The following is a 27,657-nucleotide window of genomic DNA, read 5'->3' as shown; positions in this document are numbered from 1 at the left end:
AATGAAATAATAAAAACGTTTTATTTTTATAAAATTTCGTATGACGTTTATGTACTAAATTAAAATTGATCGCTGTCGCACAGTAAGTAATTACAGTAATGCGTCAATTAAGTATTTATTAACAATTGTAGGTATAATATGACTTGTCTTATAATATAATATGTATTAAAAAAGCAGCTTAAAAAAGATTAAATATTTAGTTCAAGCCACAAAGAATCAACTGAGAAAACATGTAAGATAAAATAATTTAAACAGCGCGATGTCTTATCTCTATTAAATTGTTTTTATGATTTTTAAACTTACTCTTCGTGTTCTTTTGTTGTATAACGTTGTATTATTTATGGACGGATGAATTCTGATTTCTGACTCCAAGTTCAGGTAAAAATCCAAAGTAAGGAAAACGAATACCTTCCTAACTTGTCTAGGAATGTATTAAAATTCTATTTATATTTTATAATCACCATAGCCACGTTATCTGCATAAGAATTTTCCGCACGGTGTGAAAACTTATTAGTATTTCAAGGAAAAGTGTAAATAGTGCAATTGTAGAATCGGAAGTGTCTTTAACAATACTGAGGTCAATTAGTACCTACTATTTGTATTCAGGTGGTTATGTCTAAGCTGACTTACCTAATGCAGAAAGCGATACACACTGACATATTGATCTTTGTAAGGTTACGAATTACGACGCGAACGCTGTAATATATTTTTTGGTTTCAAACAAAATATGTTTGTATTAAATTTTATTTTCTGATTTGTGCATGTTCAAATTTTTTACTTTTAAAGATATTTCTTGGCCATGAACTGCAAAATTTATTCAATTTCTTTCAGTCATATTAATTTTACCAATTACAATAAACACCATATCAATTGAATCTAAAAAAATATTATTTATAAGTAACTACTTTGTTATAATAATAACATTATTAAATTTTATTGCTTATAAATGTTACGATACTTAATTATAATAAATAGAACACCATCATAAAATTCGGAATAGGTTCCTGCTAATTAACGACGTCACCTCGTAAAACAAACAAGATTCGCAGTTTTATCAGGAGGATTATATTTATTCAAAAAATATCGAAGGAAACTTTTTTGCACGTGACTACTTCTTATAAATTATGGCTCTTAATGGCACTCACATGTCTCATTCATTGCTTTTTTTTAAGAGCGGTCGTGCGGGCGTAAAACGTCTCCATTGTGTAAATGTAAACATATTAATTCTATTCGGTGTGTAATGAATATGAACTGTTTTTTATATATAAATTTATAAAGTTTTTTATATGTACATATTTGCTATGTACGATCTTCATTCTTCATATTTAGACGATACTTAAAAAAAAATCTAGAAAAAAATTAGCTTTATAAAAATGCGGGTAACTTTCGAGATCAAGTACAAGATAAGATCAGAAAATAGTAAACACAACACACACACAACAACACAAATTTAATCAAATTGCATTAAAAATTGAGATAAGTATATCGATATAATTGCCGTAATTTAAAAAAAAACATCTTTACATTTTTTCGTATTTATAATTGAATTAGTATATATAATATAGAGCGGGTTAAAAATAACACAATAATATTAATAACAAATTCTGCAGCTGAGTTGCAAGTCGCAAAAATAAAAACTTAAATATAATTAAGTTTATATATTAATTAGTAAAGTAAAGAGTAGAGTTTTCAACTTTAAAATGACAACACTACACGTATTGTAGCACCCTCGCTTTCTCTCCACTAAGCACAAAAAGGACACACACATTAATCCCAACGTTTTAAAATATAAAATTCCATTTTATTGAATTTGTTTCTTACCCTTTTTAGAATTGATAAATATAAATCCTGTCTTGTTTTATGGTTGAATGAATAACAGGGTAGTAGGATATAATCACAAAATCGCAATTCCCTTATATAAGTTACCTTGATTACTTAAAAACTTTTGTAATGGAATTTTCTTGAAAAATTTGGTATTAGAATACAAACATACGTACAATAAGGATAATAAGAATTCTAAAGTTATTCGTAATCGTTAAGATAATTTCAATTGTATACATAAATCAATTCCGCGTACTCGCCTTTATGCATTCATGATACAACAAATGCGTGATATGAATATTTCGTATAATATACTTATTAGATAGATATATTATTATGTAATCTTGCCCATTTAAATATTTAAAGGCTACATAATATATTTTTTCTATGTACCATAGCTTCTTCGGTATTGTTGGAAGCGGCTAAACCTTGGTGAAAATTGAAAAAAATTAATGTACCTTGCTACTTCCTTTTGTACGGTAACCTTTTTGCACGCCTCATAAGCGAAGCGTTGAGGTGGGTACTACTGTCACTTCGCGCAAAACATCTGATTTTTCAAACTTAAAATGTCTTTATGTATCATACATTGCACTTGTAAGATAATACATACACACACATATTAAGAAAAAACACTATTTTTAACGTTCATGATATTTTTGATGTCATTTTTGTTATTTAAACTAGTTAAAAAACAGTTTAAAAAAGTTCTGTCTTGGACGTCCGTGTGTCTGTATGTGCGGATCCTTTTTCTTGTTAACACGATAGCGACCGAAATACTTTACTAATCGAGTCTTTTTTTTTCTCTTACGCTTGAGTATGCTCAGGAATAGAACCCTTTCATTTTTCAGGGTCTGATTCGATGTGGTTTAATTGTTATTAAATAAACAAAAATAATAATTAATAAATATTTATTAAAAAAAAATTATGAGGCGTGCACTTTTGGATTTTCCAAATTATTATGGGTTATTTTTAAAGTTACCTTTAAGGATGTCATCATGGACTATTATTATCAGATTGGAATTAATGATTTACTTGTTCTAATATAAAAAACAAGGTTTATGCAGCAACCTTGTGTAGGCTTCAATAATTATCATAACAACTCGTACTGATAAGGACTATTGTTAGCTGGCTTATAAAAGGATTAGTTTTTAATATTATTAAGACACGTGATATGATAAATTATAATCACTGTTATAACAATATGCAACTGCATTAAATAGTTACGTCATTAATTAAGGCTTATACATGCGCTAATAACCTTGACCATACTTAACGGATCTCAAACCTCTCCCGCTGCACCTTCTTTTTTCCTCGCATTTTGTATTTAAAAAGATACCAATCAGTGAAACAAAAAATCCTTTTCAGGGACTGTTGTGTAACTGATAATTTATTAAACATAAAATTTTCAGAGCTCTAAGTCAGCAGGTTACGAAGTTTATAGAGTATTTGCGGAAAAATCGATGACCACGGCACATTTTTTTTCTAGAAATCTATTAACTTTGGAAAAAAGTCCTCGCGAGCAATTAAAGATCAAAGACCATTCTATTTTATATATTTTTTTCGGTATTGTGCTTGTGTTGTACCAGACTTTATAGAGGTTGAACATAGTCGAAATTGCCGGGTAACGCCTTAATATGTCGTTTTTTACTAACAAGGTGCACGTTATACCACTTTCTCACCAAGACTAGACTATTTACTTAATACGCTTTAGAAACTAGTGTTACATATAATTGTAAAATAAAGATATAGCTATGTACTACATTAGTTATCTACTTGTTAATAAAAATATAATATATAACTAGATACGATTATACTCAGCCCTATAAGAGGACTCTACCTTATAAAGGGTTACGTGAAATGTCTTTTCTATATCTTCTACGGCTATTAATGTCAGTATAGAAGTTGAACATTGAATATTTTCATACGATAGATTTTAAGTAAATGAGATTTTTTTTAAGAATAAAAAAATCGTTCACGAGATCCGTACCCTCTATTGACATCGATAGATGTTCAAAATCAAAGTCTAAAAGGATTAAAATATAATGTTACCTAGGCTCTATCTGTAAACTTTTTGTCCTTTATTCGTGAGGAATTAAGATTTCTTTTCAAATTTTGTGTGCAGCATAATAATATCTCTCCTTAGACTCGCTTCTAAAAGGGTAGGTGTAATTGAAGGGCGGTTTAACCCCCCAGACAGGGAAAATGTCAATAGAAAATGAAAGCTGCCTTCTACACTCAGAATTTCGCATGTGGTTTTGAAGTTAAAATAATGTTCCCCTTTAAAATGGTTCCTTTGAAATATAAAACAAGAAAATATGTTCATGTGCTTTTGTGCATTTCTTACCATAAAAAGGTGTATAGGTAATACAAATTTAATTCTTTATAGCCGATATTTCTGATGTCGTTTTCCTAAAAGAGGAATAAATAGGTTTTGATTGATGCAGCAATCCTGTATAAATAAGGTAATTGTTTAGTTATTCGTAGGTACTTTTGTGATACGTCAATGGTCATAATACGTAGGTACATCTAAGTTGACTGACACGCCGGCTTACATACAGAATGTGTTTAAAGTTTAAACATTGAGTAGTATCGCTTTAGATAGTGAATAACACTTCAATTAGCTATCTTCGTCAAACAATTATCCGCTCACACTTTATCTTGTGTTTATTTTCAGATTTGTACCCCGCCCTCGCATTTACCTACTTCACTTTGAGGAAGTAAATTGTATGATTTACGACATTCGTATCTGTGACATTAATGTCTACTATTTACCGTAAAATATTTGGTATCTCTCTAGTTTCAAACACTCGTTAAATCGTTTATTGATTAATGTTACATTAAAGAACATTAAAATAAGTAATAATAAGCTACTATTAATCAGGCAATTTTTATGATGTTAATTATAAAACATCCAATATCATTAAATAATGAACGCTAACAAGAAGAGTATTTGATATAAATCTAACAAAAAATATGCTAAAAAGTAAACTGTATTTGATCACGAAACCTTACCTAAAGTCTAACTGTACAAAATAAGGGATTACGCGAGTAAAAAGTTTGAAATGTCTTTACATACCTAGTATACACGTGTAAATATTCGAGATTTGGAATTATTAATTTACCTCAAAACTCGTAAGTTCTCAAAGAAAAACACATACTTTTCGCATGGCTGAGGTTATACAAAGAATAATGTATGTTTATTACGGTTAAATTACACCGAGAAATTATTATTCATACGGGTTCAATAAAACATAAAATATTTTAAGATCAAGAAGCACTGAGATAATACTCCAAAAGGTTGTGTGTTTAATTGTCTGAAAATTAGTAACAGCTGATTAGAATTAGGGTTTGAAAAGTAAAATAAATTGTTTAGTGATAAACAAGGCATATTTTCCATAGTACCTCTCGAGAAGCGCTTATAAATAAATAAATAAATATTATAGGACATTATTACACAAATCGTTTTATCTCGATGTAGCTTGCAAAAATAATTTGCAATAAGTACAAATTTGCAGTCAGAACACGATGCCTCATTATAATCAGAATGATATGTTAATAATGATTATGTATATTAAAGACGATTTCAGATTTGTATTACGTTAAACACAATTTAAGTTTTAACTGGTGAATACAAAATTATATCTAGTTGTAATTCTATTATTCTAGACCCAAATGATGAATGAGGAACGTATTCGATATTATAGCTAGTATTTTCTTTAAGGAAAGAAACACAGTATTTTTTGTAAAATTATTTCATTATGTTAAAATAACTATAATATTTGAAAATCGCTACTTCTTTTAGCTTAAAGTTCTTGATCTAATGCGGGCAGTCCCAATGACACGAACTTTTGACCTTCACATGCTTTTTGGCAAAATTTGTAGACAGTCATTTACCAAAGGCCCTACCCTCGGCCTCCAATTTACCAAATTGTGCAAATTAATTCTGATTTATAGTGTTTGGCTATTATGGTTTTTACTCAGAAATGATATTAAAGGTATAACTTGTATATTCCCGTTTTCTTAATCTGTTAACTAATTATGAACAGTTAGAAGAGTAAGCTTCTAGTTCTTAAAAGAAGATATAAAATCTATAACATTATGAATTCTATAATATTTACATAATAAATCCGTGCCACTATTATATTATGTACATTACATTCGTGTAATGAAGAATAGTCAAAACTTTATATGCCAATTTTGATAACATAATTGATAAATATTCTGAAAGGGATAATTTTGAGATGTATCAAATCTAGCCTAGTCTAATGGTTAATAATTGTTATATTCGAAATAAAATGTATTTTTTCAAGTAATAGGTAAATAAACTAAATTCTACTATACCTACAAATTCCTAATATATCAAAATTCACATCAAAGCGCTATATCCAACACTGTAATAACGTAACAAACAAAAAGGATTGCTGAATATTTTCTTCAAACGCGATTAATTATTCATATAAAGCACCAGTATTTAAAGATAAAATCTTTCTCTTGATTAATAGCATTCTCCTTACAAAGTTCAATGTTAACGAACTTGTGTGAAATGTACAACATATAAAAATTTCCATTTCTAATAACACCATTTTTTTAAAGAAAATTACCTAATACTAGACTGTAGCATGATATCACCAAAAATGATTACTTATTACTAATTAATTGCATGTTTAAGATATAAAATACACCTAATCATGACGGAGTAAAAGTAGGTATAAAAAAAAACAATTAAAAAAACTCTTCTACATGATGATTGCCGTTTTAAAATCGTCATGGTGAGCCCTATATTTACCTCTCTGGGCTTTAATGTCCATCTCTACAGCAGTATTCAAAAAAGTGTTTTTACCGCCGCGCCCGTATTGTTAAGTTATATTTTAACGTCACCTAATCCATGAACAATTGGGTTATCAAGAGTAATCTAATGATATCTAAATTATATTTAAAATCTTTTCAAGGATTGAAGATTTGTTGTTATAAAGAATATTACATTTATGCATTCGTAAAAGATGTGCCTGAAAATATAAGCCTTACTGGACCTATGAAAAATTTAGTTCGGTTCAAAATTACCACCTATATGGATGAATGTATGTTTCTATAGAGAACTCAGATGAACATACAACCTACTCCTTTTTTTTGATCGATGAAATGCTCATTGAGCTAGTTTTTTTTAGTCTAGAGCGTTCTCGTCCTACGGCTTAAAAGTTTTAATTTTGTAACAAATACATCATTAGATAAAATTTGAGTTTAATTTCGAATAATGTGGTATTTTTATTGCGTTAACAATTTAGGTAATTTATTGCTTGGTGAGGTAAATAATGTAAATATGATACTTTTTATATACAACCTGTCATTCCATGTGCTCGTGTTAAACCACAATCACAGTATAGAAATATTAAATCTTAATCTAAGTCGATGGAACTAATTAATTAACCATTATTACTTTATTTAAACTCATAAAAATAAGTGTGGTTAACTCATTGTTTTGTAAATCGGTAGTAATAAATAATGAACTGGCAAATCTAGCAATCTATATTATAATCATGGTAATTATAACGTAGACGAGCTACCATAATTTATTGATAATTTAGCATACTTGATAATCAATTTTGTTTCCTAACACAATATGATTTATTTACCGCTTCAGAGCTTCGTTCAAATAATATAAATGTGTTTTATTATTATTGTTTTCGTACATTTAAAGTGCAAAGTTGAACACAGTACCACCTGTACGTACACAAGCATTGTATAAATTATAGAACGAAATAGAGATAAGAAAGGTAGACATTGAATAAAAAACTTAATTTGTAAAACCAAGGGTAACTTTGTAAGAACGACTACGCAATATACCTCACTAATGTTATTTATTTAACTCAATAATATTATTATGATTAATCACACATATGATAAGTGCATCTGTCTGTCAGTTTAAATAATATTCATCGAATATGGTTATGGAAAACACACCCGCACGCAGTAGTACATCTAATAGAAACTATAGTTATAAACATTAGTTTTTATTTAATTTAAAAGCTATATGCAATTAAAAATTTATTGTCGTTCTGATATAAACAGTTTGGCATAATACAAAATAAGTAATAACAATCTTATTTCAATAATTGCAATGTACCTACTATGTAATAACCTATGACCTATACTAACTATTAAAATACATAAAAAGGTAGGTTCTAAAGCAAACATAGAAAGTTTTAAATAAAAAACGCAACATAATATAAGTAAAAGCAAAGTGCTACAATAAAACTTAAATGACGCAAAACTGCATAATAAATATTTGTGATAAAGACAGCACAGTTGCCTTGAAATTGCTTTAAATGAGTATTTATAGCATACTTAATTTTGGATATCAGTGGATATCCTATGTCAACTGACAATGAGCGCTGAATATTTTACTTTTGTTTGCAAAAATGTGGTTTGACCACAGACATAGATAGACTACGCAAGTACCGCGATCTGTATGAAAACCAAGCGTGTCATATTTTTTGTACTGACCTTGACGCGTTATGACGTCACGAGCGCTTTTTAGTGATGGTAATTTCATTTTACGCTAAATCGATTAGGACGCCACTCGCGCGGCGATTCTAGTATCGTCCTATCCCATCGAAGTAAATCGAAAGAAATCAGATCAAACTAGATCTATGTCTAAGAGGTAATTAAATAAATGAATCGTAATCGATTACTAAATCGATTCAAGACAGAAAAATGATAATTACCATAGACAGAGGAATGATAAAATAAATTTATAAACCTTTTAATATTCTAACAAGTAAACTAATGTGTTTTAGCTTTTTCTTACATATGCCCATTGAGTTACCGTGTACTACGTACTAGAGAGGCCATCGAAAGAAAGTAATGAAACTGTCAATCAATCAATCTTTATGTCCCGTTGCATCAATCCATTTTTCTTTTATGTTCGGGTTACTTGGAAAACTGAAAAAACAAACATAGTCTAAGCAATAAGGAGTTTTGACAAAAAAAAATCTATGCCTTTTTTTCTGAAAAATTGCTCCTCCAAATTATCATTTTTCTGTTCGATTATAAAATCGATTAGAATCGAGAACTGTTGCATCAAATGAACATCACTAACCACAAAATTGGACAGAAAAATGAGAACAGAAAAATGAGAAGACGCTATTCATTGCTTGTTATCATACGACTCGATCTTTACCGTGCCAAGTAAAAGCCGCAATGTATTCCGAATCATTTCGTATGATTTGGTATCCGTGTTTGTCACGATCGTTTTCCACAGATATTCTTTATTTGATTTTAAAATAAATAGTGCATATTCTGATTAGAAAATTACTTACCGGTGGAAGGAAACATCTCTGCTAACTCGGCCACTCACAGCTGCTGTGAAGTTTCTACAGTTTATAACGGCGTAATTCGGCATTTTACTTTATTCAGCTTCACGTTTTTACTTGGCGAACTGCAAGCGCGGACTGAGTGTAGGCCAGCGTCAAGTAAGTTTCATAATCTTAGTTTGGACACGGGAAGTACATACACTCGCTTAGTCTATCTTGATACATGTCTGTGGGTTTGACGACACAAGCGGGTTTCGGTAGATGTTATAAGATTTTCTCAATGTAGGTAAACCACTTTACAATTATAATCTTGTGCAACAAATTGACGCAACATTGGAAAGCTGCGATTCTGCCAATTTTGGAGCTTCTTTTTAACATAGAAGATGTTACAGCTGCTCTTACAGCTCTCACAGCTGTAATTCATTCATTTTCTATATTTAATTATAGCAGGCGCACATTATAGCTAGGTAATTATTAACCTTACAGATATATAAATCCCCATTATACTCATTGCGATACATATCATTACCATTGTAATAACAACGCGAGTCATTCATTTTTCCAAGAAATTCCTCATCTTTTAAAGTGTGTTTTTCGCGCTATCGTAAAAGTTAAAGTACAAAGAAAAACGTGGACATCAAATGAGAGATAAATTTAATTGCGCAGCTACAAACTTAATATCAAACTAGCTTTCCACCCGCAGCTTCGCCCGCGCAGTCAAAGAAAAACCCGCATCGTTCCCGTTCCCGTGGGATTTCCGGGATAAAACCTATCCTATTTCCCGGGGAAAAAAGTAGCCTATGTCCGTTTTCGGGTATCAAAATATCTCCATACCAAATTTCATGCCAATTGGTTCAGTAGTTAAGGTGTGATTGAGTAACAGACAGACAGACAGAGTTACTTTCGCATTTATAATATTAAGTATGGATTCAGAATTCTATATTTTAATTTAAAGTATGTATATAAAAATGAATCTGTATGTTCTTTATATAATCGTAAACTATGCATTTGATCATGTGATGATCTTCAGCACTTGTGAATTAGCCCCGATCTTCGGCCGACCATAAACGAAGCCGGGTGTATAGTTGCTAGTATCTTATAGATTATGTTATGAAAAAACTAATGAAAAATGTTATGATGAGTTTACCTTTCGGCATATTTGCTTTAGTCTTCGTCAAACAATGCATTTGGACATTGTGACGAATTTGCTCTGTTGAGACTTGAGACTATTTAGTATTTACTTCTCGTTCCATCTAACACTTATTTATTGTTCTGCCTTGACGCCGAGTCAGTGCAAAAACAGTGTACAGAATTCCACCATATGCAAACTCATGAATCTTAAATAGATTCATTGTCCCATTCAAGGTTTTCAAAATAGCTCTAAATATTGTTATTCACGATGGATATTGGTTTTTCTTGTATAACTAATTGTTCGATAATTGTGTTATTCACTCTATACAAGAAAATATTGTTAGTATAGTCAGATTTTTTATTATGACTGTCATACATCAGAATAAACTACACTTATTCATAAACATACAAACAATCTTATCTATGTCAACTTGGAGGAAATTTTGATAAATTTTTCCGTCTCAAGGTAATATTTTGCAAGCAATTTAACAATGATAACGTTCATACTGTTATAATGTCACAATCATCATTTAAAGATGTTGTTTAGCAGTTTTAAAACGCTTTGTTTACAACATTCTCAGACATGTAGAGCTTAGACATGTCTAAAAGATAATCACACCATAAAACATTAATAAAGAGCTACTTATTTATCGCAGATAAACAAACCGTATCAGAAATATCGAAATTATATAAATTAAATATACATACTTTCAATTAAAATATATTTATTAATAGACTGCAACAAATTTTCCAATGGGTTTGGAAAATTTATCTCCAGAATATTAATTGATACTAAATATTTATTTAATAGCAGTCATTAAAAACATATATTCAACATGTAACATTTTTTTATAAGTACGTAAGCAGTAAGCACTAAGCATAGGTACATATTATGATACTATGAGTATTGTAATTTGTGAAAATTGAAAACTCTAAGTAGGTCTTATATTTGTTATGAACTAATTAAATCAATTAATATAGGAGAAAAAAAAACTCTATAAATGATAAAATGTCCACGTATTTTTTTTGTCATACTTATTTTTAAACTATGAATACTAGCTCTCTTTTTTGCGGAAATTTTCTGTGGCTATAGCTTTAAATTTTCAAGATGTAAAATGATCTATCAATCTTATCAAAATCACTGATTATGCTTTACTATTAAGGTAGGTATTACATAAACAAAGCTGATTATGAATTCACGAGCTTGAACCATATTAGGTACATCATGTATTTAAAATTATATCATTAACACATTACTCTAGTTCTTGAACTAATTTTCGTAGGTAACATAAAAAAGCAATTAATATAGTACCTATATCTATTTAAATAAAATTGGTTTTCTGTAAAGTCGGTTTACTGACGATAGTTGAACGTGACAACGTCCGATTGTGCTTCTTAGTCGCTCGTTCCTCGCTTGCACTTCAAGCCTTACATGGAACGCCTCAGAGCGAGGTAACGCCGCATGAGTCAATTTTTTTTCGTGCGTGCAGTCGGCTCGTCATAAGACGTTGTCACGTCAAAATGACTCAGATTTTTGGAACAACCTGAATAACTCTATTAAGCTGTGGGATTACACGTACACAATAGTACGTATTTAAGTTTATAGTTATAATTTACACACAATATTTTAATTAGTATACAAGATAACACTGTGATTGCTCTTACTTACAGTAATCAACATAAACCTCAGCTATATTAAGCGTCTTATGTATCTTAAGAAATTCTCGACGACATACATACATAATTTACTGTGTTGAAATACGATTTAACCATATAAAGCAGCATATTATAGTCTTCCGTGTTTATAAAATTCTTAACTATGTGAAAAATAATTATGTTTATTATGTATAATGAAATCAGAGTTGTTAGACGACGTTTAATCTGTAACGACACAACCGTTTCTATTTAATATATTTTAAATGATAGAAACTCAATATATAAAAAAATGTTGTAACTGTTAAAAATTAACCTTTCAATATTTATAATTTACACCACAGCTTAATGATTTATTGCATTATATTTCTTTCTTCGTCGATAAGAGAATCAATCAAAACAAAATATTGCGTCTTACGATTTATTTGTTAAGAATGCACGGTAAACAATATGTTGTTATTTATAACATAGTGCAGATTAAATTGTGTCTAAGTGTCCCTCGTTTATATTTTCGAGGTCGCTGAAATAGGCCATGATTCTGATGGGAGAGGCGATGACGCAGAGCATGAAGGCTAAGGGTGTAGGCGTTGTCATGGGTAATAGCCTAAAACCCCTTTGGGTGTATCTTTCTTATTTATTAACAAACCATACGATATAAATTATTTCCGATTGTTCTTGGTTCTTACTTGCTCACTAGGTACCTTACCTAATCGATATTCTTTGACTGAAACGGAAATAAATAATTCACTGATACAGGTTGTAAACATCGGTTTTACTGCATTTTTTTAACAATGCCATATTCACTTTATTATCAAGGAATAAACTTTTGGAAAAGAAATAATTAATGATTAAGAAATTAATCAACTTTTTAACTTTTGTACAATGTATAGATATTAATGCATAAAACAAACAAGGCAGTTTATTTATAGACCTAATCCGTTACATAGGTACTTAATTAAACTAGTTTCATATTCAGTCGTTTTTTTTTTAATTACGCTATAAAATGATTCTTATGTCTTTAAAGTTGCGTCGTTTTATTCAAAAGCAGTTTTCGAATAGTACCAAGCTATTTTATTATTTATTTATGTCTGCTTAACATTTGTAATAATTAAATTAGAGATAAAAATAAAAAGTTTATGCGTAAATCTTTGTTATTCAATTTTGTAACACTGGCGTGATTTCTATTGTTTCAATTGAATTTATTTTTTAATAATATGTATATTAAGATAAGTACTTAATATCAAGTAGTTTTGATAAATGTATGTATGATCAGTGAAAGTTAACCGAAACAAGAATAATAAAGAATAGCAGCGGGAAATAATACTTTTTCACGTAGACGTAATAACAGTATTATTCTATGACGGTCCTTTACCGCCTGATCAGCTTTTTATGCCTTCATCAATCAGACGTATCATCAAGGTCACTCTAGTTTTATTGCACAAACATATTTTTAACCATAGGACAAGATAACGTCCATTTGTATACAAGAAAAAGTTATTTTTATATGTACTTAGTTTATAAGGAAATTAAAGAATGATTGATTAAGGTGTTGCTAGTACTATGAGAATAAAAACATCGTTGAAAAAATGTAGGAAAATCCAACGTCTGAACAGAAAATTGAGTAGATAATATTTGCGTAAACTTATCGAAAGTTACATTGTATGGAAAATAGTAAAGGACACACTAGGTACAAATTTTATAAATCAAAATCATACATTTATAAGATAACAAACGATTTGCTTTTTGTTTTCTTCAATGTAGGTATAGCACGGTTCGCGAGAAAGTTTTAGGTAATAATTTGTTGTTTAACAAAAATATTGTTATAAATTTTCCAGAAAAGATTCTCTGTTCATCATATAAAAATATGTCTTATGTAATTCTAAACCCTTAAAGTCATTTCCTTGTAGTATTTAACGTGATTTCTAGAAATTTTCACTAGACAATATTGTATTAAATTTACCGTTTTAATTGACCACATTCTCCAATTGGAAATCTATCATTGAAAGTTTTCAATAGTTGTTACCTATACGATAAAACACTCGCTTGATACCTAAGTAAACTGAACATTGCACTCTGAGTATATATACGTATAAATACTCTAAGATTGCACCAGTATTTACTATTGATTGTTTTCAACAAATAAACCAGTTATTGTCACCTTTAATCCGCCATACATGTGTTTTAACACGTACTCTTTGATTGTGATATTTACTTGATTTAGTTGCTACGATGTTGCTGCTCCAACAATTTCATCCTTTGTTAATATTTAGCGGGTAATTTATAGTGTTAACTTTCAACCGTATGAAGGGCAGACAACAACACACTACAACATTAAATTCATATTCAGTCTAGGTATAGATATTTATAATAATAATAATAAATTCTTTATATTTTGTGTAATAGTTTTAAACTCACCGCGGCGAAGATTTTCAGAGTGGTAGCGAATAAAAGACAAAATGATTTTTAATAGGCGCTCAAGTCTAATGCTAGTTAATTTAAATAAATGTAAGGTTCACATAACAGTTTAACTAATGTTTATTTTATGACTGTCGGTTTTTTTATTGAATGTAGTTTTTTATTAATGAATTCTCATTAGTTTTATTACATAAGCTAACTTCATATAAGCATGCAATTCTATTTATATCAATTAACGGTTATTGATATTTTATATTTATTTTAATAAATAAATAATTGAGCGTAATAACCCTCATTATGAAATAATATTACCAATATTCTTTGCCTATATTTAGCAACTCATATTATTTTATTTATATAGTAGTAAATATAGTAATTGCTTCATTAAAAATATTATAAATATAGAGATTAAAAAAATTTGATTACAAGTGGATTTAACCAAAATATTGTAATTTTAAGTTATTTTACACATAGGTATATATTATTTTACTAGATTTCCGCCCGCGGCTTCGCCCGCGTTTTCAAAGGAAAACCCGCATAGTTCCGGTTCCCGTGGGATTTCCGGGATAAAACCTATCCTATGTGTTAATCCAAGTTACCCCCTATATGTGTGCTAAATTTCATTGTAATCGGTTCAGTAGTTTTATGTGAAAGAGTAACTAACATCCATACATCCATACATCCATACATCCATACATCCATACTTACAAACTTTCGCCTTTATAATAGTATTAAGATTAAGTTATATATACCAAGGTGTGGATTCTTATTATTAATTTTAACTTAAATTACTATGGTGCGTGTAAAACACGCCTAAAGAATGAATAATGCTTTACGCGTTCTAAGTTGGAGATAAGCTCGCATTCTTATCAACACAATATGTTTTGTTAGCACTATAAAATAAATGATATAACTGCATTATATGGATTAGTTACGTATGTAATTAATATAAATTTCCTATATTATACCTCATTGATAATTTTTTTAGCAATAACTTGAATACGGGCAATCATCTTGGATACCTACATACAGTATATTTCATACCATCAATAATCTTCCAAATATTATCAAACATTTTGCCATTTTAGAATCTATACTATGTACATTGCGATTAACACCATATTCAAACGTTTAATTTAATTTATTTAAAACTATTTTTTACACTATTGACTTTACAACACCTACACTTATACGTCATAGCATCTATAGGAAGAAAGAATGCTTATAGCCACTTCATTGAAAAAAATATGAATTTTTAAACAAATCTACTATAAAGATATAAAATGTGAAAAATTCAATACAATGTAAGAGAAATTGATACTCTCATTGCTCACCACAATTTATCCCAGCACGTGCCGGGCTGTTATTATTTAGATGGTTCATTTATATATCTAAATGTAGTTAATGTTATATTTGATATCTTAAACTAAAAATATGTTTATACATAAATCCATGACTGGGTGAAAATTGACATTTATAAAATTGTGAATCTTGCATAATCTTTCTTATTATTTATTGGATAAAAGTGGATAACGCGTCCAAAGAACTGTTACATAAAAACTTTAAGTATTCGGCATAGTGTGCTTTCTTGAAAGGAAGCTTCATGTTTAAAATATTTCGATGTTCTCCAATTTAAAACGAATCACTACATAGTATAAAACAAAGTCGCTTTCCCTGTCCCTATGTCCCTATGTCCCTTTGTACGCTTAAATCTTTGAAACTACGCAACGGATTTTGATGCGGTTTTTTTTAATAGATAGAGTGATTAAAGAGGAAGGTTTATATGTATAATAACATCCATTAAATAGTGGAGAAGTACTGTTATTTTTGAGGTTTCTAAAGTGATGTCGTAAAAAATTACATTTTTTCCGCTTACATTGCAAACGCAGGCTAAACCCTACAAGTTTTATCAAAATATTGTACTAAGTATTATACACATTGAAAAGGTCTACAGAAAAGTCCGCGATGGTATATGTCTATCTCTTATGGATAACCCACAATAACTTTTTTTTGTCATTTACTTTTTACGACAAATAATGGCTAATTTTCGATGCGATTTTAACCAATACAGCATTAATCCTTAACCAATTAAATACCTTGAATACATTGTTCATTTAATATAGATCTATATGGCCCTTTACACCGTATGATTTAAGTGAATATTTTCGAAGATATTACAGATTTAAAAATTGCGGGACGTAGCGTTTGCGGCGGTACCGGCCGGCCGCCCGGCTATATATTTTATACCCGTGCGAACTGCGTAGCCGGAGCGGGCCGCTATGTTTTTATATACAGTTTTTCTGTAGTGTATTTAGTATCAGCATTGCACCCGTGCGAAGCCGGGGCGGGTCGCTAGTTAATTATATAGAACAATTTTTTTTACATAATGATGTTTTTGTACTACTTTATCATCATGATAAACTGTCAATACATATTATTATCAGTATAATAGGTACCTACATAAACAAATACCTTTTATTTAATACGTTTGAACGCTTTTAAACCCATAACAACTTTAATTAATGGTCATGCGTCATACGTTTTTATTGTTTTATTAGTTTCAATTCACTTGAATTACTAAAATAATATACTTATTATAATTTATATCATCCATACAGAAAATTTTTAACATATCCCTAAAGATCAGATTTATTAAAAAAAAAATATTTATTTTCCAATAAAATTTTCACACTCTTTATTCTATTACCAATTCAAATGTACATGAAAATATGAAGCATAAATGCACTCAGACAATATAATATTCACAAGTTGATGTGATTCCTTATAAGGCTTTTGTTAGAGGAGAATTACAGTCATGTGACTGATTCTCCTTAAATTGTGTTTCTTGAGAGGAAGCTTTCCTATAAAAAAGGCACATATTTTGTTGGTGGATCAAAATGAATTTTTATTTAAAGCATTTTGTACTCAAACTTTGCTTATACATACATTAATAGTTCAACAATTTGAGTCGTAAATATGAATGAAAATCTGTCAATCGACCGCGATCTTCGATAACTTTTTTGTTGAATATATGAAAGGCAGTTGTTTAAACAATTGTTTTTTTCTGCCTAGAAACCTGATAAGACGTTTCAATGCGCCTGCTGTAAGTTTAGAAATAAGAATAAATAGCAAATTTATATTTTAAGATTTTCTTTTTATAATACATAGACATATAAACATGTATATTAAAATAAACATGTAAAATTATACGTTAGTTACGTAATTAAAACTGATTCTATATTTTTTGTAAACATTTATTTCTTTAGCTGCATAGACGTCGTAATGTAAGAAAAATTAAGGAAAAACGTGTATTTCTATCAACTCTACACAGACAAATTTTTAATAATTATCACCTCTAAAATTGTGATAACAATATAAAAATCCAAGAAATGTTTGTCTGTTTTTTCTTCTTTATAATATAATATACTATTTCTTCATCTTCATAACAACAAGACAAGAGAAGAGAGTTTCCCCAAACTTACCGGCATCAATCGGAACGACATCTGTTGTCAGCTCCACGACAACTGACACGTCATACGTGTCGACCTCCAGTTTTTTGTGTCCAAAATTTTACTTCAGAGTATTCACACAGTTAATAGCAACACATATATATTTCATTCACACACACCACGATCCACCTTTAATCACTAAATTTCGTTCTAATTTATTTATACCTGTTTTAGGGTTATTGGTCTTAGATTCACCCAAATCTAATTATAACTAAAATAAATGATTATTATTTTAATGAGACATCCAATACACTATGTTATTAACGCGTCGTTGTAAAGAGTGATAATGTTATCTCGTTAAATAAAAAAATATTATAAATTCAATGAAACTTGACCTCAAAATCTTAATGAACTGAGAACTGTGATTTAACTAGAACCATTCCTTATGATCTTTACCTTATACCAATCAAGGTATTAATGAATAATATTAAAGGATATTCTATGATTAAATCATCATAGATTAAAACCGTTGTAAATTACTTCATTACATAATTTGTTACGCGTAAAGATTACACTATTTTGCAAAAATACTTTAACCGTAGGATATGACATAAAAAAAATTGAATGGAAGGAATTTAAAACCCTGTTAATAATGTTATTAAATATTAATGTGTTAATATAATAAAAAAGTGATAATTAATTATTATATAATGGTAATGAATATCTCTATACAAAACTTATTATTTGCATTGATCGTGACTGAAATATTGATCACAATTCGCAAATTATTATACGTGTGTAAGTAGAACTATAAAGTTTTGATATAAGATATATTATATATAAATTATTTGTATGTTTTACTTTTGGCAAGTAGGAGCTAGGTCTAGTTCATGACTTTCCCCTCGCTAACTGAAGGGTGTATGAAGTGTGTACATAGTACGGTCGTCTGTCGATAGTATTTTTGCTCTACCTATTCTATTTTTGGTGTTTTTGTTATAATGTTGAAGGTAAATTGTGTATCTAGAGTATTTGTACGTGTATTTTTGTAGAAAATTCTTTTCATCTTATCTTCTTCTAAGAATGTTCCAACAATTAATGAATATCCAATTTTAAATTATCTGTTAAATATCGGGAATATATCTATATCGGTTAAGTATTATTTAATGGCGTATCATGGTCAAGTTCAAAACAAGTCTGTAATTCAACAGACCGCGAACGCATCTAAGCACGTGACCGATGGAAAATTAACACAGTACCTTGAAAGAAATAGCTATGTGACTTATAGTAACATGAAAAAGTGTATTAATTTAATCGGACGAAATTTGTGTAGAGATATGAGTGACAAATAACTTTATGATGTCTCAGTTCCAATAACATGTCCTATATAAATAAAAGGCGACACATTTTCAATGTACAACAATTAAATCGTTATTTCCGCTAATCTTCGCTCATTTTGTTCTGTTTTCGCATTGGTGGCTGCCTCACTCCGATCATCATAACAATGATCACCAGAACAATAACTGCAGATAACGAGTTTTCCGCATAAATATACAAAATCATGAATATTCATGTAGCGTAACAAATGAGAGGCACTGCCACTGGTCGTTAGAAAAATTATTGAAACTTACTCAAAAGTTAACGCGTTTTTTTTCGCGGGAACGCAGCAAGGTAAGTTATTTTCGCGAGTGTGACAACGATTCCGGGAAATCCATCACAAATAAATAGTATACTGGACGTCTCATAATATGTAAACTCTACGAAAATTGCACTCGATATGATACGTGTCGAATAAATTACCTGTACAGGTAAAACGCGTGCGTCGAACGCGGTGTTCGTCGCCCGAATGCCGTCTTGTTTCGTCTCCATTGTTTACAGCGATAATTACATTTTCGTTTCGATCGAGTTTACGGGTCGAAGGCTTTGAGGCGGAAAATCTGGCGGGTGTCCAGTGCACGTCACAGAGAGTTCTATAACGATTTACTACCTTTAAGGACGTCCGGCATTGTTTCACACAATAACATTTCGATGCGCTGAGCATTCACAATGCGTAATCGATATCTATAAGGCTCTGTACTTGTTGCCAAATATGAAAGAGCATTATGTGTAAAACTTTATCTTGTCTTTACCGTATCTATTTTTAAAAGTGACCATGAACTCTGCACTTTTTAAGTAAAGTACACTCTAGTACTTACGTACCTACGCACCTAACACTGCAATTTTCCGTACAATATAATATTCGCATGCAATATTATGAAAACATCCACTTTATCATATTTTTTTTACTTTAATTTAGTTACAATTTTATTATTGATTGTTATTGAACTTTTATGAGAACTCAATTAAATTATTTTTAAATCAGTTTTGACACATAATATTAAATACAAAGAAATTTACAGATACAGCCTTATAATATCTTAAAAGGTAACTTATTATATAAAACCTACGTCAAAACTCGATATAATATACTATATAAAATATGTATACGTCATAAATTAGCAATACAACTCGCAAAACATCGTGACAGACGAATTACCGTCACACGTTACATTATTAATATTAATATAGAAACAAAATTGCTTGCATTTACACTTATTATGCTTTTAAGTGCTTAAACTTGGCCAACAAGTTGTAATTGCACAATAAAATATTTACCAACATATTCAACATATAAGAGTAATTTTCAATTGATCATAAATATATATTTTTAAGTAAAAATATTGAAAGGCGCTATATTTTGTATCTAATAATTATAATCTCAACTTACGTTAGAAGTGTGACACTTGCGAATTTTCCAACGCCTGATAATCTGTTTGAGCAAAATGACGGCTGAATTGATTTTAATAGGTAGTGCATTTAAATTGAACTGGTTCTTGAGAAAAGTGTGTGCTCTATGAAAACTACCGGTATAATAATAACGTGACTCTACCAACACTACATCATAGGTCATAGTTATAGGCAATCATGTGACTATTATAATTCTTGCCATAGACATTATTATGCATACAGTTTGTACGTAAATATCTGGAAAAGTCTAATTAGATCAAGACATAACAATGTAGATGTTTTTGTATTTTAATACTAATAGACATTTATCGCAATTTTCAGGAGCGGATTGTATGGTCAACATAAAAAGCTTTTTTTAGGCCGATTTTAATTATATAATCAATTATCGATCTATATAATTAGTAAATACATAAGATATAGGTATATATCAAAAAAACATTCCGTATTTGAAATAAAAAGGGTATACTTATATTTCAAAGGCGGAAATTCTTTACTTCTTGAAAATCAAAATTTTCCCAGCATAGCATACACCATGGATCTATCAAGAATTTTAGGCTTCTCCTTACACAAAGGGAGGTAAAAAAGAAAATAACTAACCACGATGGAAATAAGATGTAAGACCCCGTCTGTTTGCGGCCGACCGCTTAATGTAATAGACGTATACAATTTCACGAAAGCAAGTTACAAATAAAGGTGCAAAATACCAATATTATAACTAGCACCCGCTTGTTTTGATGTGATTCGGTCAGTAGTTAAGGGCTTGGCCTGAGCTATTTCATAATATATTATCATGATTGTGTTCATCATAGTGAGAATACATATTTAAGCATTCACTTTGTAATTTAAAAAGTTTGAAAGACACAAATATGATTCAAGAATTTAACGAAATATTTTAAAATGTTCAAGGATTAATTTCATTTATTTGGAATAAACCTGTTTATAAATCACGAAACATAAAGAGATAAGAATTTTCTTTTTTGACCAAGTCTGTCGTGTCGAATGCTCTACATGAAAAATAAAATAGAAAAGTAAATTAAAGACAGGTGTATGATTGAGCGTTAGTTCATAGTTTTATAGGAATAAACGGTTTTAAATTATAATTTTTAAAGGCTCTTTTTTATTACTACAGATGGCTGACGACATTAAATTAATAAAATTAAAGTCAATAAATATTAATTAATTGCTTAGAATTACGTTAACGTTCTTGACGACATACGCGAAGATCCTTAATGTATTTGAATCGGAACTGTATTCTACATTATGTGTGCGTGGCATTTTTCATATTAAATAACTATTCATGGTTGCTAATTATTATATTTAATAATAGTTCTCAGTTGAATAAAAAATGACTTACAATAAGGTTATTCGTTTAAATAATGCTCTGGAATTTTAGTCATACTTTTTTAACAGATTAAGCTTTAAAATGTTTCCACGCTTGATAATTATAATGTATTCAATGTAAGTTTTATATAAGATAACACACAAAAGTTTTTTTGTTTTGGTGAGCACGTGCAAGAGTTTATGAAAGCCAATATAAGATAGCGATATCAAAAATAAAACCGCATGACTTGCAAGTAAAGCAAATATAAGTGATTATCGGAAGTAGAAAACAAAGTGTGGGTTTTACACTTTGTTTTACAGAATGAGATGTCCATTAAGCAAAAGGTTCTTAAGTGCAAGGGTCAAATGATAAATGCGACGTCATCCTAATGAGATCATTGTGATATTAACTGCTTGAGATGATGATTTAATTAAGGGAACATCTTTTAAAATGTATGTAGAGTTTGTAGTAGCCACTTTTATTTATTTTATTATACATTGTATGTATAACAAAAAAATCTCAATGTCACATTCCAATGTCCATCCGTTCATCCAGTCACTACGTTACTGTAGATCTTGATAATACTAAACAATTTGTGAGTATTATATCATCATAATAATAATTTCAACTATTACCACAGTTTTTTCATGTAATATGTACATATAAATAGATTTAGGATGACAGAATATACGAATTAACTAAATCGTTTTATCTTAACAGACAAATAACCATGTTAGTTCTTTGTTGAAAACAAGAATCATTAACGTCTATATTTCTATATCATTGCTATAGGTATAAAGATTTATAAGAAATAGCATTTAATTTATACTTAACGCAATCTTAATCCGTTACGGCGCGAATTATAATCTATGTATTATGTAAACAATTCTGTTTTCAACATCTATAAGGTTTTGCAATTTTTTCCTCCTAAAGTTAAATGATAATTGTATGAGAATGAATAAAGATGTGACATGTGTTATCCATCATAGTCGTAATATGATGGACTTATGAATGGATAATAAGATATTATATGCAATTACTAATGATGCACCTAAGTTAGCATACATACAATGTTTAATGATTTACAACTTAAGAGGAAATAATTCACGTTCCCAGCAAATCTATATATGAAATACAATCGTGTATTTAATTAATGTAATTCTAATCAGAATTCTCTATTTTTTTAGATTTTATCCTGCTGCTCTTATAGGAACCTTTCCATGTGAAAAAAAATCTATTGTACCACGTTGATAGCTTTCGTAGCATATAGGTACTTACTTATAAATTACAATAATATTGTGAACATTTTAGACAGATTTTTATCCGTTTAATTTTAAATTGATTAGATCCTGTATAAACTACGTAGGTACGTAACATAATTTAATCATATCATAGTAATCCTGATCCCGATATATCCTATGATCTCATCGGAAAGTCGTGTCACTTGGTCGTGTCCATATATTTTGCACTCCATTAGAAGGAAATCAAACCCGCATAAATATAAGAATCACGAAAAGTTTTCGCTAATTTCGCAAAGCTTGAAAGCAAATAATTTTGTCGAGTACTTGTGTCTATAAAAAGATTATCAATACCTACGTCAGATGTTATTCTAAGAATATAATGCATTATATTCGTAAACAGAATATTTTTATAAAGATGAATATAGTTCAACATAGGTCACACTATAATTAACCAAAGTAGTAACATGCCTTTAAATTATTGTAGATATATTAAAACTATTTTATTATTTTTTACTGAAAATATCGAGTTTATTTTCCTAGAGCTAAAATGCAAATCAGAAGACATAAAAATAAAGATACATGCATAAGTAAAGACCTGCGCTAAGTCAGGTTTTCCGATATTTTTTTATCCATCGATTAACAATTATTAATCTCGGAACTCGCGCATACTGGTTATACATATTTAATTATTTAGTAAGTCTATGATAATTTATTAGTTAAAATTTTCATTGAATTACTCTTTTATTTTTTCCCGCGTTGAATAAATATTATTTTGTTTTGTAAAACCTACGTAAATGTATAAATAATTGTATTCTAATATTTCTTACGGAACTACATAGATATAAATAACCATAACTTACACGAGGGCCTTTTAAATTTATGTCATTTAGGATGTCTTCCACGTAGATATTTAAAATTAGTACCTGAAACAAATATTTATAATTTTAATGTCTTCACATACACCAATTCACTACTAATACTTCGTATATTTTAATAGCAGTCAGTTCAGATTATTGAACATTGAACTGTGCAAACAAACAGTTTGTTTGATTCTTTATAATAAGTTGACTCATTGAATAGTTATCACCAAAACATTTGATATAACATTGAAATATAATGAAGTATCCATTGATGAACAAAGGAGAAAAACATTCCTAACCAAAAGGTTATAAAAACATCGTATTTAGTTTTGCTATTAACACATAGTGAATTATTCTGTCTGTTTTGTTATTTAGATAATAAATTAAACATCCGAGTACCTAACTATTATAAAGATGGTTATTATGTATATTTACATATAAATAAACAAACGTTTTATAAATCAATAAAAACGTTAAATAAATAATAATATGTTTTTCAATTATAATTGTAGTTGTAACTCGTATGTATTGTTATTTAAAGCCATATATGTTTTAGTCGTTAAGACTCATATTTGCACTAAGGTAGCCATGAAAACTTCCGGTAGAAATCCACCACCTAATTACGATGTACTGGTACACTTAGGTAGTCTAGTATGTACGTTACAAGTAGGCTACTACGCATTGCCAGTACAGATTAAAGGAGTAACCATTTCAAAGTACAAACAATTTAAGACTTTATTTATTAGCTGGTACATATTGTTTCACAAAACTGATTCTTCAATGTCAAAGTAAAAGTAATTCGAAGTAAATAGATATTAATTCCATTTCATAAAACAAAAAATAAAGACGGTAAAGCGTCATATATACAGATAAATATAAGATACTTGTCTAAATAATATAAATGTAAAGTGGAGTAATACAAAAACAGTCTGCAAGAAAATAAATTTGAACAGTCTATAATTTGTGTTCGTTCAAAAGAAGCTCTAGTAGTAGCATTATAAGTTCTGAATGACACAGGATATTTTTATACGTATCCTATATTAAGCCTTTTTTTTTTTTATAGTGGGGAAATCTTCCAAAGATACCCACGGCCCCCGGGGAAGGAGCCGTGGGTTATGTCGGATTCTTACCGACTAAAACCCCACTGTGTTCCGTCGAGCCGCTTTAATGATGGGGCCGCGGGTATTTGTTAGAATTCTTCCGCGACATCCTATATTAAGCCTACGTCAGACAGATGAGATCTTGTTTTTATCTAAATACTATATTGTTTTATAAACCAATTCAAAAAACAAACAAAGACAATTTTTCTCAATTTCGAATCGTCATTCACTTTTATTTAAATTGCATTGAACACATAAAAAATATGCATGTTGCAGCTGCCATTAAATCTTAGCCTCATTAATTGTAAAACAATTAACCTACACTGCTAATTCATTCACTTCCTAGAACGACAGGATTTCCTAATTAATTGCTGCAAGCTCTACATTCATATAGTATGATTATTTTCTATTTCGACAAAATAATGTATGGAGAAACTTGTTGACGAGGCGTTTGCCATTCGGGTGTGTATTTAAAGGTTTTACTTTCAGACTTTTACACATCTATAGCTGAAAAAAATGGTACTTTTAGATACGATTACACTTTAATCCTTTTTAAAGTTCGATAAAAAAATACTAATATTTCTAGCCTATATTAATCACCTAACCGTCCAGAGAAAGGGAACAAGACGAAATGCGAGAAAAGACGAGGAAAGAAATATGTAAAGCTCTATAAAATAGAGGGAAACTGCACTTCAATAAAAACAACAAGTCCGTTTATGTAAAGTATTGCAAAACCCGATGTCCATCACTTACGCCACTCCGCTACGTAATGAAGCACAAACGGCCGGAAACGAAACGATATTCGCTCTCAATCAAGTCACAATACCAGTTTCATGATAACTTACAACTATTACGTTATAATATAACTGTATATAACGTACTTAATATAATATCGCACTGTACATAATCATATTTCCTGCGTAGGTTAGCGTCTAGTCTTGGTAAGCCGGCGCGGAAATTCGGTCAGGAGGACAAAATTTAAATGATTACGTAGCACAACAAATTAATATATGAACTAACAATTAACGAAATAGCATCATATAATAACGAAATTCTACATAAATCATAATACTTTATATAAATAAACACTTGTACATAAATTTCCTTAACGCCACGAATCAGAGAACTTATTTTCATATATTTCAAAGTTCAAGGATATTTCAAGAATATTTTTTCGGTTTGTACAATTTTTTTAACATTATAAACAATGTTATTATCAAAAGTAGTTTTAAAATATTTGTATACTTAATATATTTTAAACCTAAGTAAAACGGGACTTTAGTATAAATACATAGTATAATATACTATGGTGAAAACGTTTTTAATAAACTTACTAGTTATCTTGAAGCACTAACCGTACCTACTAGGAACTATAAAGTATAAACATAGTAGGAATAGAAATTTCACAAGTCATAACTTATCTCAAAACATAATATAAATGTCTCCTATGTAATTACGAAAACATTGTATACATTTTCGAACTTAACACTTGCGTGTTATCTTATTTTAAGAGCACAATTATAGATACTAAATTTTTACAGACAAACCATAGCTAAACACTTTTCATTTAGGTAACATTTATTTCATCCAAATAACAAAGATTTAGATTGATCACTGGAAACTTAAGCTTTTAACTATAAAAGCGTTTTACGCATTTAAAATCGATTCCCTAAAAAATAAAACAATAAACCTCCATTGATTATAAATAAATACATATATTCGTAAAAGAGAATGTCTGTAAAGTACTGTGTAACAATTTACTATTTATGATAAATTGATGAGCTCGAGTATGTTACCCGGCAATTTGCTGAGCCAGGCCCAAGTGAAAGGGATTCGCTGTTGTAGCAAATAATGTACACTATGATTTCAAAAGGTAATCAATATAATCTTACAGCGAAGTAAGATGAAGACCAAATTTTCACAAATACGTGGTTAAGCATGTATTCATGCGATTATTTTAAAATTCGGTAAACCGGTTCAGTAAATATGTATAAATAACGTTACTTTCTCACATTATGGAAACAGTGAGATATCGAGTAAAGAGATCATACAATATTTTATCTTAAAATATTGGTTTCTCTATTCTTAAAACAAAGAAAACGTTATCTTAATTAAATTATAGAAAATTCTAAATATTCCGGAAATAGAATCAAATTATATCTACCAATTTTATTTAAACAAAGGTATTTTTTTCGTAATGACAACTGATAACAATAGTGAAAAAAGTGACTCTTACAATAATTGTATAAAATATAATTCTCACTAAACTATATAGATCAATAACAATCTAACGCTACAATACCAAAATCAAAATCGAAACGTGTAACATGAGGTGTGAAACGTGTTATCAGTAATCTAATTACTAGGATACATAGAGACAATAACCTTGATAAGTCATTCGAAAGCCAGATGAAAACTGTTTGTTCCGCGTGCACGTCAACGAGATTGACCTAGGGACTGCTCGGAAGTGAGCGATTGTATCATTATTCTTTGACGCGTAGAAGGTGCGACGTTTGCATATGCTACTGGATGTGACACTTGACGTGTGATTGTCGTATTAAGCTTTGTTGTA

General features: G+C 29.6%; 1 protein-coding gene across 2 annotated transcripts in view; it reads right to left on the bottom strand.

Moving 5' to 3' along the window:
• Nucleotides 1-27,657, bottom strand: part of LOC149485193 (uncharacterized) — a 151,921-nt gene that overhangs the window by 87,734 nt on the left and 36,530 nt on the right. The window contains exon 1 of one of the 2 annotated variants that reach the window (XM_089699963.1): nucleotides 17,813-17,993. The exons of the other annotated variant lie outside the window; for it this stretch is intronic. The gene's annotated coding sequence lies outside the window, so the exon portion shown is untranslated. Of the gene's footprint in view, nucleotides 1-17,812; nucleotides 17,994-27,657 lie in introns of those variants that run through there. 2 annotated transcript variants of the gene reach the window in all.

This window comes from Colias philodice, chromosome 10 (assembly GCF_061535455.1).
Source record: "Colias philodice isolate Cphi_HAF_F1 chromosome 10, ilColPhil1 Martin Lab GWU primary, whole genome shotgun sequence".
In the NCBI taxonomy this organism is placed as follows: domain Eukaryota; kingdom Metazoa; phylum Arthropoda; class Insecta; order Lepidoptera; family Pieridae; genus Colias; species Colias philodice.
The sequence above is the reverse complement of the archived record's forward strand: the minus strand, read 5'-3'. Positions and strand labels throughout refer to the sequence as shown.